Here is an 8,952-nt window from a genome sequence, read left to right as displayed (position 1 = left end):
TTTTTCACACTAGCACATCTAAATGCAGTAGGGAAATGGGCCTTTGCTCTGCCATTCTGCAGAATGCTGACATACGTGTTTGGCATTAGGTGTTAGAAAAACTGGAAAGAAGGAAGAATAATTTGAATATCTTTTGGAACTTTTTTTTACTTCAAGCTGTAACTATTCATTAACAATCTTTAGCATTAGAGTTTAGAAAATGTGCTTATTCATGTAAAAAAAGACATGGGAATGAAAAACAGAACAGCACCGGAGTCCCATTAGGCTGCAGACCATTGCCAGGGTCTTCTTGCAGGAGCTTTTAGTTCTGCTGCTTGTTTTGAATGGGGCAAAAAGATAAACATTTTCTTGTTGCAAACACTGCCATACGTGACAAGTTGATAAGCAGTATCAAGAGTTGTGCCAGAGGCTTATTAGTTCACTTGAGCAGCATGGAAATGTGAGGAAAAGTTTTGTGCAGCTGAAAAATGGAAAACAATCAGTCAGTGCTCAAATTGATCTGCGAAAAAAAGACACTTTCTGTCCTCAGTAACCAGAGCTTTCACTGCTGTGGACACTTCATCTGCTGCCCTCAATGAATCTGCCTCCTTTGCACAGCCTACACCACCACGGCTGCAGTATGTGTTTTCAGCTGGTGCAGATACACATACAGGAATATAAATTACAGGAATATAAATACAGGAATATAAATTCTGTACTGATACTCACAAGCGACTATGCCACACACATGATAAACAGAACTTCACTGGTGACTTCACTAGATGAACAATAAGCATTTTCTGCTGTTTGTCTTTTCACTCTGGGGACACTGTGGCCACGTTTCCACGTTTTTGCCTTTTCTACTGAAAATTAGGCACTGTGTATTTGGACATGGCACAAAAGTGCTGCGGTGCGTTCTGCTGCACGCCTCCGTCCAGCGCTCCCTAAGATCTTTCCTGCCTGTTTTTGTTCTGTAGGTACACACACCTTGAAACACGCTGTGTTTGCGTTGATACTGTCACTAACTCTGGATTTGAACTAAAATTAGCAAAAAATATAGAGATCCTGCCTTACATATCCCAAATACCACTTTCCATTATGTTCTCGTAACAGTGCACAGCTGATAGAACAAGGAGAAACACAGAGATGATGCACAGTGATGCATTATGCACAGGGCTGCTGGCAGAAATTTGAGGTGAATAATAAAAGCACAAAGAAAAAGCTTCTTCCTGCATCACGGGAGAACTTTTATCCTTCCAACTAAGGGCATTTTTGTGTATCTCACTGAAAAGCTATTTTACAAAATTATACAAAAATATTTTACAAAATGCTTACTTTTGTTTTTTCCTTACAAAAGTAAAGAAATACTATTTCTGCAATCCTTTTCCCCACCAAGACAGGCTTTTAATCACCACTGGCATTTATAATATGGCAACTCTTATGGCTCTAGAGAAACAACAATCCAAAGGAGAAAAGTGTGACATATTTTGCCTGGAAAACGTTGTTACACTGACAAAGAAATATGAAGAACGTATATTAATATCCTGTCTCACAATATGAGGTAAAAGCAAAAAGAAAACCAGGACAGAGAGGTGAAATACATACTTCTGCAAGATGGTCAGTAAATAGAGGCAAAATAATTATTTGCAAGACTTCAATGATTCCTACATGCCTGAAGGAGGACAAGAATAGGACTTTCTTCAGGATTTGACAATTGCTTGGCTCTGTGGAATGTAGATACCTTTGCCCATTTGTATGAGAACGTGTCCTTTGCCTTGGTTTCCCTCCGAGAGCTCATAAGTGAATACATAGGAAGGCTTTCAGGACTTACGTCCTCCTGTATTTGCACACATACAGGAGATGCACGTGCAGGATATGTATGAGAAGGAATAAAAAGGTGTCAGCAACTGACCATTGCTGAGAGTGTCATACATGTATGGATGTTTGGTGAAAATAAACACGCTCCTGTCTGTCTTGAAGGAAATACAGCAGTGGCTTTTTTTTCCGTTCTCACCATTCTCAAACACCAAATAGCATTCAGCTACAAGTGAGAAATTGTCTGTGTGCAGGTGCTTGGCTTCATTGAAAACATACAGTTTTCTTGGTGGCTGAGCTGTTCACCATATTCACATCAGCCTACTAGAGGCAGCTGTCTCGCTTTTTTTTCATATGCTTGTAATGAGAAGAGATGAGCAGCCTGGCTGCCTACAAAGGTAGCAGTGTTTGTAAAACAACAGAAGAACAGCAGCACTGCAGGGCGCAGGCTGCCATACACTGTTTCTGCTTTCTTACGACAACAATCTTGTAACTTCAGCTTTGTGTTGCAGAAACTATGGCTGTCCTGGCAGCATCCCATCCTTTTTTCACCAAGGGGGGCAAAAGAAGTGTCCATCTCTAAAGGTCTGCTTCCGCTTCTTAGCGAGGCATGGTGCACTGCTGAAATTGAAGAAAAATCCTGAAAGATTTAGATTGTAATTTGTGAAACTGTTTAAAGTATTGTGTGGAAACTGACTTTCGTAATGCAATCTGTCTACTTTTTCTCCAAACGTCACAAAAGAGAATTAAAATATAAATGCACTGCTATATTTTGCAGAAGATTAAAAATTACTGTTCTTTGAGCAGATTCTAGCAGCAGTGATGGAAATTGCTTTATGTACTGCAATGATTTATATTTCTTCATTGTATTTTTTGTTTTATTCCCACTGCAACTCAGCAGGATTACAAAGGCACGTATGAATAAATATGAATTTGAGATGTTGCAACTGAGTGCAGGAGCATAATGATGGTAATTCTTCCCCGCAGATCAAGAAGCTTTAAATGTACATTTCCCTCAACAGAACAGTTGGATGTTATCGAAATGACTACTGTGCCTACAAGTGCCCTTTGCAGCATCATTCCCTCACTGATCAAACCATCACTGTTGGCCCAGCACATAAACCAATGCAAAGTACTGCCCAGAAAGAAGCTTGCTGTTACCTGCCTATGCAGTTCCCACAAAAGCTGCTGCTGAAAATTCTCTCCTATCAGATGTTTCTGCACTGTGAATGCTAAGGAAATGCTAGGGAATTTGACTGCATGATTTTTAAAGAAACCAACAGGATCATCAGATTTACACAATGATTACAGTTCTGCTTGCTAATATTGATCCTCCCTTCAAAGGAAATGAATGCAAAACAAGACTGGAGTTATAATACACCAATAACGTTTTGCTTTTCTGAAAAAGTAATGATAGCTGGTGCTTTTGTATCTATTTCCTTATCATCTCTGAAATATAAGTAGTTAAAAGCCCAACATAAGAATAAAGAGGGATGACAGAGGTGGCAAAGCACCTCGACGTGGATCTAAATATAACCAAGGTTGTTTATATCGGAGAGCTCTACCAAAGGATATGCGCTTATGCAGCTTTCTTGGTTGGGGAGTCAGTTAGCAATGCTCCCATGTATTGTATCCTTTATTGTTCATATTTCAAAGGTCATTTTTGCAAGATTCTAAACCAATAAATCAAAAGCTAAATTATTATCTCAGTAGCAGAAATGGAGAAGCTGTAATATTGAGGTTGACTGACTCTGTCAAGGAGATGTTTATTATTAGAAATAGGATTAGATTTCATGTCATCACTCCAAATCTTGTACCCAGTCTTCTTGCACTGGCGACCTACCGTAATGTACTGCATGTTAATGTGACCATTCTGAAGTGGTTAATACCCGGGGAGGAGCTATTTCCTGAATTGCCAGGTGAATGACTAAACATTTCCTAAGGCTCCCTCAAGACACTGAAGACAAAATATCTGTCATTGTTTGTCACAGTTCATATTTCTGCTGCTTCTCAGACGTGCTGTGATTCATCTCTGAGGAATACTTCATATACTGTAATTTATTTTTCTATCACGACACTCGCAGTTTGCCAAAACAGCAATTTCCCTTGTGCTGTCTGAGCATTGCTAGCTCTTCAATCAAATGTATACTGCCTGTTTCCATCCCTGCTCTCTGTCTCAATTATTGTTTTTGCGAAGATAAGAAAACCCCATTTTTACCACTGGAGAGCCAGGCTGCTTAGGTCACAAGATTCTCTTGGCTTAATCCCTGAGTATGAATCACGAACTTTCCCTATGAAGTACTGGCATTCTTCAGATGATCGAGCCAGCTTACAAAGGCTTCCAGAGCTTTCCGCATTAATGATCACCATGTTTAAAGCATCAAAAGCAGGAGCTGATTAAGAATTAAACTGTTTATTCTTACTTTTCCCATTTCCTCTGTTTCCTACACTTACGTGGCTCCGAAGTGTAAACAGCTGTGATGCAACTCACGTCAAAAGCAGTAATATGAAAAATATGATGAAAAAGATAAATGAGACAAAAATATTTGTGTGAAATACAAGAAACAGAGTTACACTTTCTGCAATACATGGCTCAGAAATAAACTGTATATGCCCATGTGGCTCAAGTTAACAAAAAGCATTTCTCTCACATTTAATATCAGAAATGCTGGAGGTAGCCAAACAACCATTCACAGATGATTTACAACCCCTGCTGGAAAAAAAAAGTCATGCACTATTGAGACATCACAGTAAATGTCATATAATTCTATAGGCGTTATGTGAAGGTATAGATAAAATGAAGACACCCCCCAAAATTATTTCTTGAGATGTGAAAGTGGAAAACAGAATATTCATTCCAGATGCAGAACACAGACAATTGCTGAGATAAGACTGGACACTAGTAAGCACATAACCCTGGAAACATGAAGGTCCTGGGCAATTCAAGACAGGTGTTGTATTCCTGCACCACATTCAACTACTAGATCTGATAAAAGGAGACCAAACTTGAGCCCATTCACTTTGGCTACCAATGAGATTTGTGAAACTTTTACCAGAACAGCACTTCTGCATAAAAATGGAGGAAACTATTTGAACAACAGTCCTTTCTTGTATTATTTCCAGATTTGGTGAAAAACATTATTAAGACTAATAAATACATTATACAGTCACGCAGATTTTAAACTGAATTTTTGGGCTATTGCTGTGACAAGCATTAAGAAAAGTTCAAAGTTCTCCAGAAGCCATGCTAGGCAGCTGTTAACTCTTCTCCTTTTCCTCAGTGACTGACTATTTTTTGCCTTTTCTTAAGGAAGCGTATGGATGTGGAAAATGCCTGCTTAACAATTCAGACCAAAAAAAAGCAACCAAATGCTAACAGCTTGTGTTCACAAGACAGCAGAATGTCTTACCCTAACAACCATCACCCTTAATTTTGATTTGCAGACTTCAAAATATGAATGTAAGTATTTCACTTCAGCAGGAGGGCAAAATTAAATCCTAAGGCAAAATATTTATGCTCAGAATACAAGTTCAGCAGTGGTGATGATGCAAGTTTAACATTTAACACGTATCTGTTTAAATTGTTTCCTTTCCTTCTATGCTGTTGACGATTTTCATTTAGCTACCTTTTTCATGATTGGATGATGTCTACCTTTAACTAGAATTCTTACCAAATCTGCCTCCCTACCAATCCAAAGAGCAACAGAGTCAATTCTCTGTTCAGGACAAAGATCTCAGCATGTTACTTTTATGTATCAGTAAGAGAAAAAACAATAGAGGAAACGAACCAGGAGAACAGAAAAACAAAATAAGAAGTGAAATCCAAGTTTCTAATGCAAAGATGTAATGCCAATAAGCTGTTCCAAAGAAACTGACGAGCTGCCAGCTTTTATACCTGTCGCCAGGAAAACATGGCTGTGTTCACTGATGCTATCAATAAACCGGGTGTGTTCTGAAACAACTCTTTCTGAGCGGTGCCAGCTTCTGTGAATGGGGAGGGAGCTTTGCTCCTATAGAGCACCACTAGAAAGATGGTTCTGGGCAAAGAAGCAGGTATGGGGCAAGCTTGGTTAACTCATGTACACAAACTCTGTGAAGAAAAATAAATTAACAGTTGAAAAGAAAAACCTTGTTGCCTACAGATTGGTGGCAGGAAGCACAGGACTGTAATTTGCATCTCTGAGAACAGCAATTTGCAGGGCAAAAAGTCTTAATGGCTGTTTTTTAATACCCTATAATATCAGGTTTGTACTCTTGCCGACTTGTTTTCTTTAGAAAAATAAAAGACTAGTGTTTCGTAATATTTTCTTGCTAGATTTTTAAATAATTGTCATTACAGTTATCCATGCTACTAAAGATATTTGCATATTTGCATGAGTATGTCAGTAAAAGGGCAGATCACACTAGCAAACTTCTCCCACATCATATCTTGTTCAGCCCTTAGACACTAAGATTCAGTACAGGCTGTCTATTCTATTTAGCTCCTCAACAGTGCTCTGGTATCTCCTACTTGCTTTTCTGCCAAACTTTCACATTTCATGTTTATAGCGGAAATGCTGAGTCGTGGCATGGAGCAGTGATGGAGCACCTGGTGGGAAGGCAGGGCAGCTCAGGGAGCTCAGGTGCATGCAATGCAATGCACTGAGTGATGGAAGGGTGGAACCAGGATCCACCCCTTCCCTGCCCTCATTTAAGGGCTGGCAGTGAAGGCAAGGGGATCTCATTGGAGATCTCTGTGTACCTGAGGTCCTCCAAAGGTCAGCAGTTTTTCTTCCTTTGTTTCTGCACCTATAGCTGAAGCCTTTGGACTTGTTCTCATTTTCTGCAGCCCAGGATTGTGCCACCCTGCTACTATTGCTGTACTTTCCATCACATTATAGCATTACAAGGGTTAAGGAAGAACTGGCTTTACTTCATCAAATCCCAGTTTTGTGCTCCAGCTGGCCGTGCTGAACATGCAGCGGTCCTCTCAGATGTGAGGTCTTACAGTCCTTTTTATACCACAAAAGGTCTGGATCACCTCATAAAACTACAAAAGAGACCTTGTTTCCAAGATACTTACTAATTTTCACCAAAGGAAATATGGAATCCCAATAGATGACTCTCAAGTTTTCATTTTACTCTCAGTAGCTCCCTTACTTGTTTTGTATGCATCCTAAATAGCTTCCTGTCAAACCACTCGAAGTAAAGACATCGCTGTAAAGACTGAACTACTGCTGTAAGCACCATTCTGCTCATCCTTCGATTCTGAGCTCACCAAATCAATGCTGACCAACTACCCAGTGACCAACCTTCCCAATGCTGACCAACCTTCCCTTTTCTATAGTGATCTCTGTGGTAGTGCAGTCTTGTTAACACTGGAAATTTCAGATTCATTGCAGTATCTTTGGGACAGAGAGGGGCTTGAGGGGAATTAAAGCTGTTGCATTTCCTTTGGAGCTAAGAGGAGAAACATTCTGTACCAGAAGTATTCTGTGTCACTGTCAATAGCATCTACAGCAGAGGGCATGACTTTCAGCCGTCGAGTGACTCCAAGCCAGAAAGAGAGCTCAGGCTGTTTGTAAGCTAAATTCTGAAAAGTTATTCACTCTGAACAGAGTTTTCTAATCATAGTATGAGACTTTAAGATGACTACACCCCAAATTTGCATGCCAGTATCTAACGTGATGGGAGACACCATGTAGGCTGTGAATCGGTTAAATAGACTGCGTGAAGAGTGAGGAAATGTTATTCAGCTCCTCATAAAGACTTCTTTCAGTTTTCTCACATTGGAGAATGTGAGAATTGAATAGTCCAGGGGAGTATTTCTGTTCCTGTTAGGTCCTTTTCTACATACAGTAACAGCAGAACATGCAGGCTTCCTGCTGACGGCACACTCTGGAATGAGCATCTGAAATACCTGGCTTGCATGCTCCACTTTTTTCTTCTGTTTAAGCTTGTTTAGCTAACAAATATCAGGCTGGAGTCATTCACCAGATAGAAAACTCTGCTACTAACCTAACTCCAAAACAAATTTGGAAGCTGGGCCGATCTACTCTTGCTTTCCTAGCTTTATGCTCTCTATTGCGAGTGCAGTGCACAAGTGGCTAGTATCAGTATGTCCAGGTGGCAAATTAATGATCATGGCTGCTCTTCCTGACACTGACTGATTAATTCTCACACTTCTGAGCCAAGCTTTGGTTTCTTGACAGTTTGTTTAGCAAGGAACGAGTAGTTCTCTGTTGATACTGATTCATTCCTGATCATCTGTTATTTCTCAAGCTGTCAGTTTGGACTCAAATGCAACTCGGCAGATTCTCGCTACTCAGCGGTTTCACTTGCTATAGACGAAAGAGCAAATAAATTATCCATGGTTTTATGTTTCATTACCTAGTCAACCACTTTCTTGTTAAATAGGCAGAAAAGTAGGGGTTGTAATCTCCAACCAACATGGCAAGATTTTCCACGTTGCACTTAGGATAGTATTTATTTTGAAGTAGTCCGAATATGACAGTGGCCATAAATACTAACATTATGTAGTACTCAAGTCCTGGAAATCTTCTGAACCTGAATGTTTCATTACATCCTAAGCTTTGGGGGTTAGTTTAGACAACAGACTGATTTTCTTCAGAGCATGGTGAACTACAGGGTGCAAACCAGCTCCCGAAGCAGCTTATTTTCCTGAAAATCACAAGTGCCTGGGAATCCCCGTACTAAATTCATGAAGGTGTGAAACTCTGAAACTCTCCCTGCTGCTCTGAGGTCCAGATAGAAAAAAGTGTCTAAATTACTTTTCTAATATGCAAGCAGTAGATTGCTGAGAAAGACAGGAGCATTCAGTGCTCCACAATGGCTCCAGATTTCTTTGTATTACTGGGAGTAAACATCAGCTCTGGTTCTATGAACAGTAATTCAGTATTTCTCTGTAAGCGTTCCTGATTAAAAACCATGTCTTCATTTTACTGCATTTTTACTTTTCTGACCTTTCCTATCTGGGACAACATATTTGTACTTGGTGAGTGTTCCAAGGACGATGGCTTTATTTCTTTCTCACAATTCTTGTGTGACTAGGAGAAATTCTTTAGGAATGAATAGAAGCTTTTTGGCCTATAAAACTTGTCCTTTTTTGGTTCTGACTTTCTCACATGATGTCATGCAGTTATTTTTCTGAACGATTTC

Source organism: Tetrao urogallus (genome assembly GCF_951394365.1).
Source record: "Tetrao urogallus genome assembly, chromosome: 15".
NCBI lineage: Eukaryota > Metazoa > Chordata > Aves > Galliformes > Phasianidae > Tetrao > Tetrao urogallus.
The sequence above is the reverse complement of the archived record's forward strand: the minus strand, read 5'-3'. Positions refer to the sequence as shown.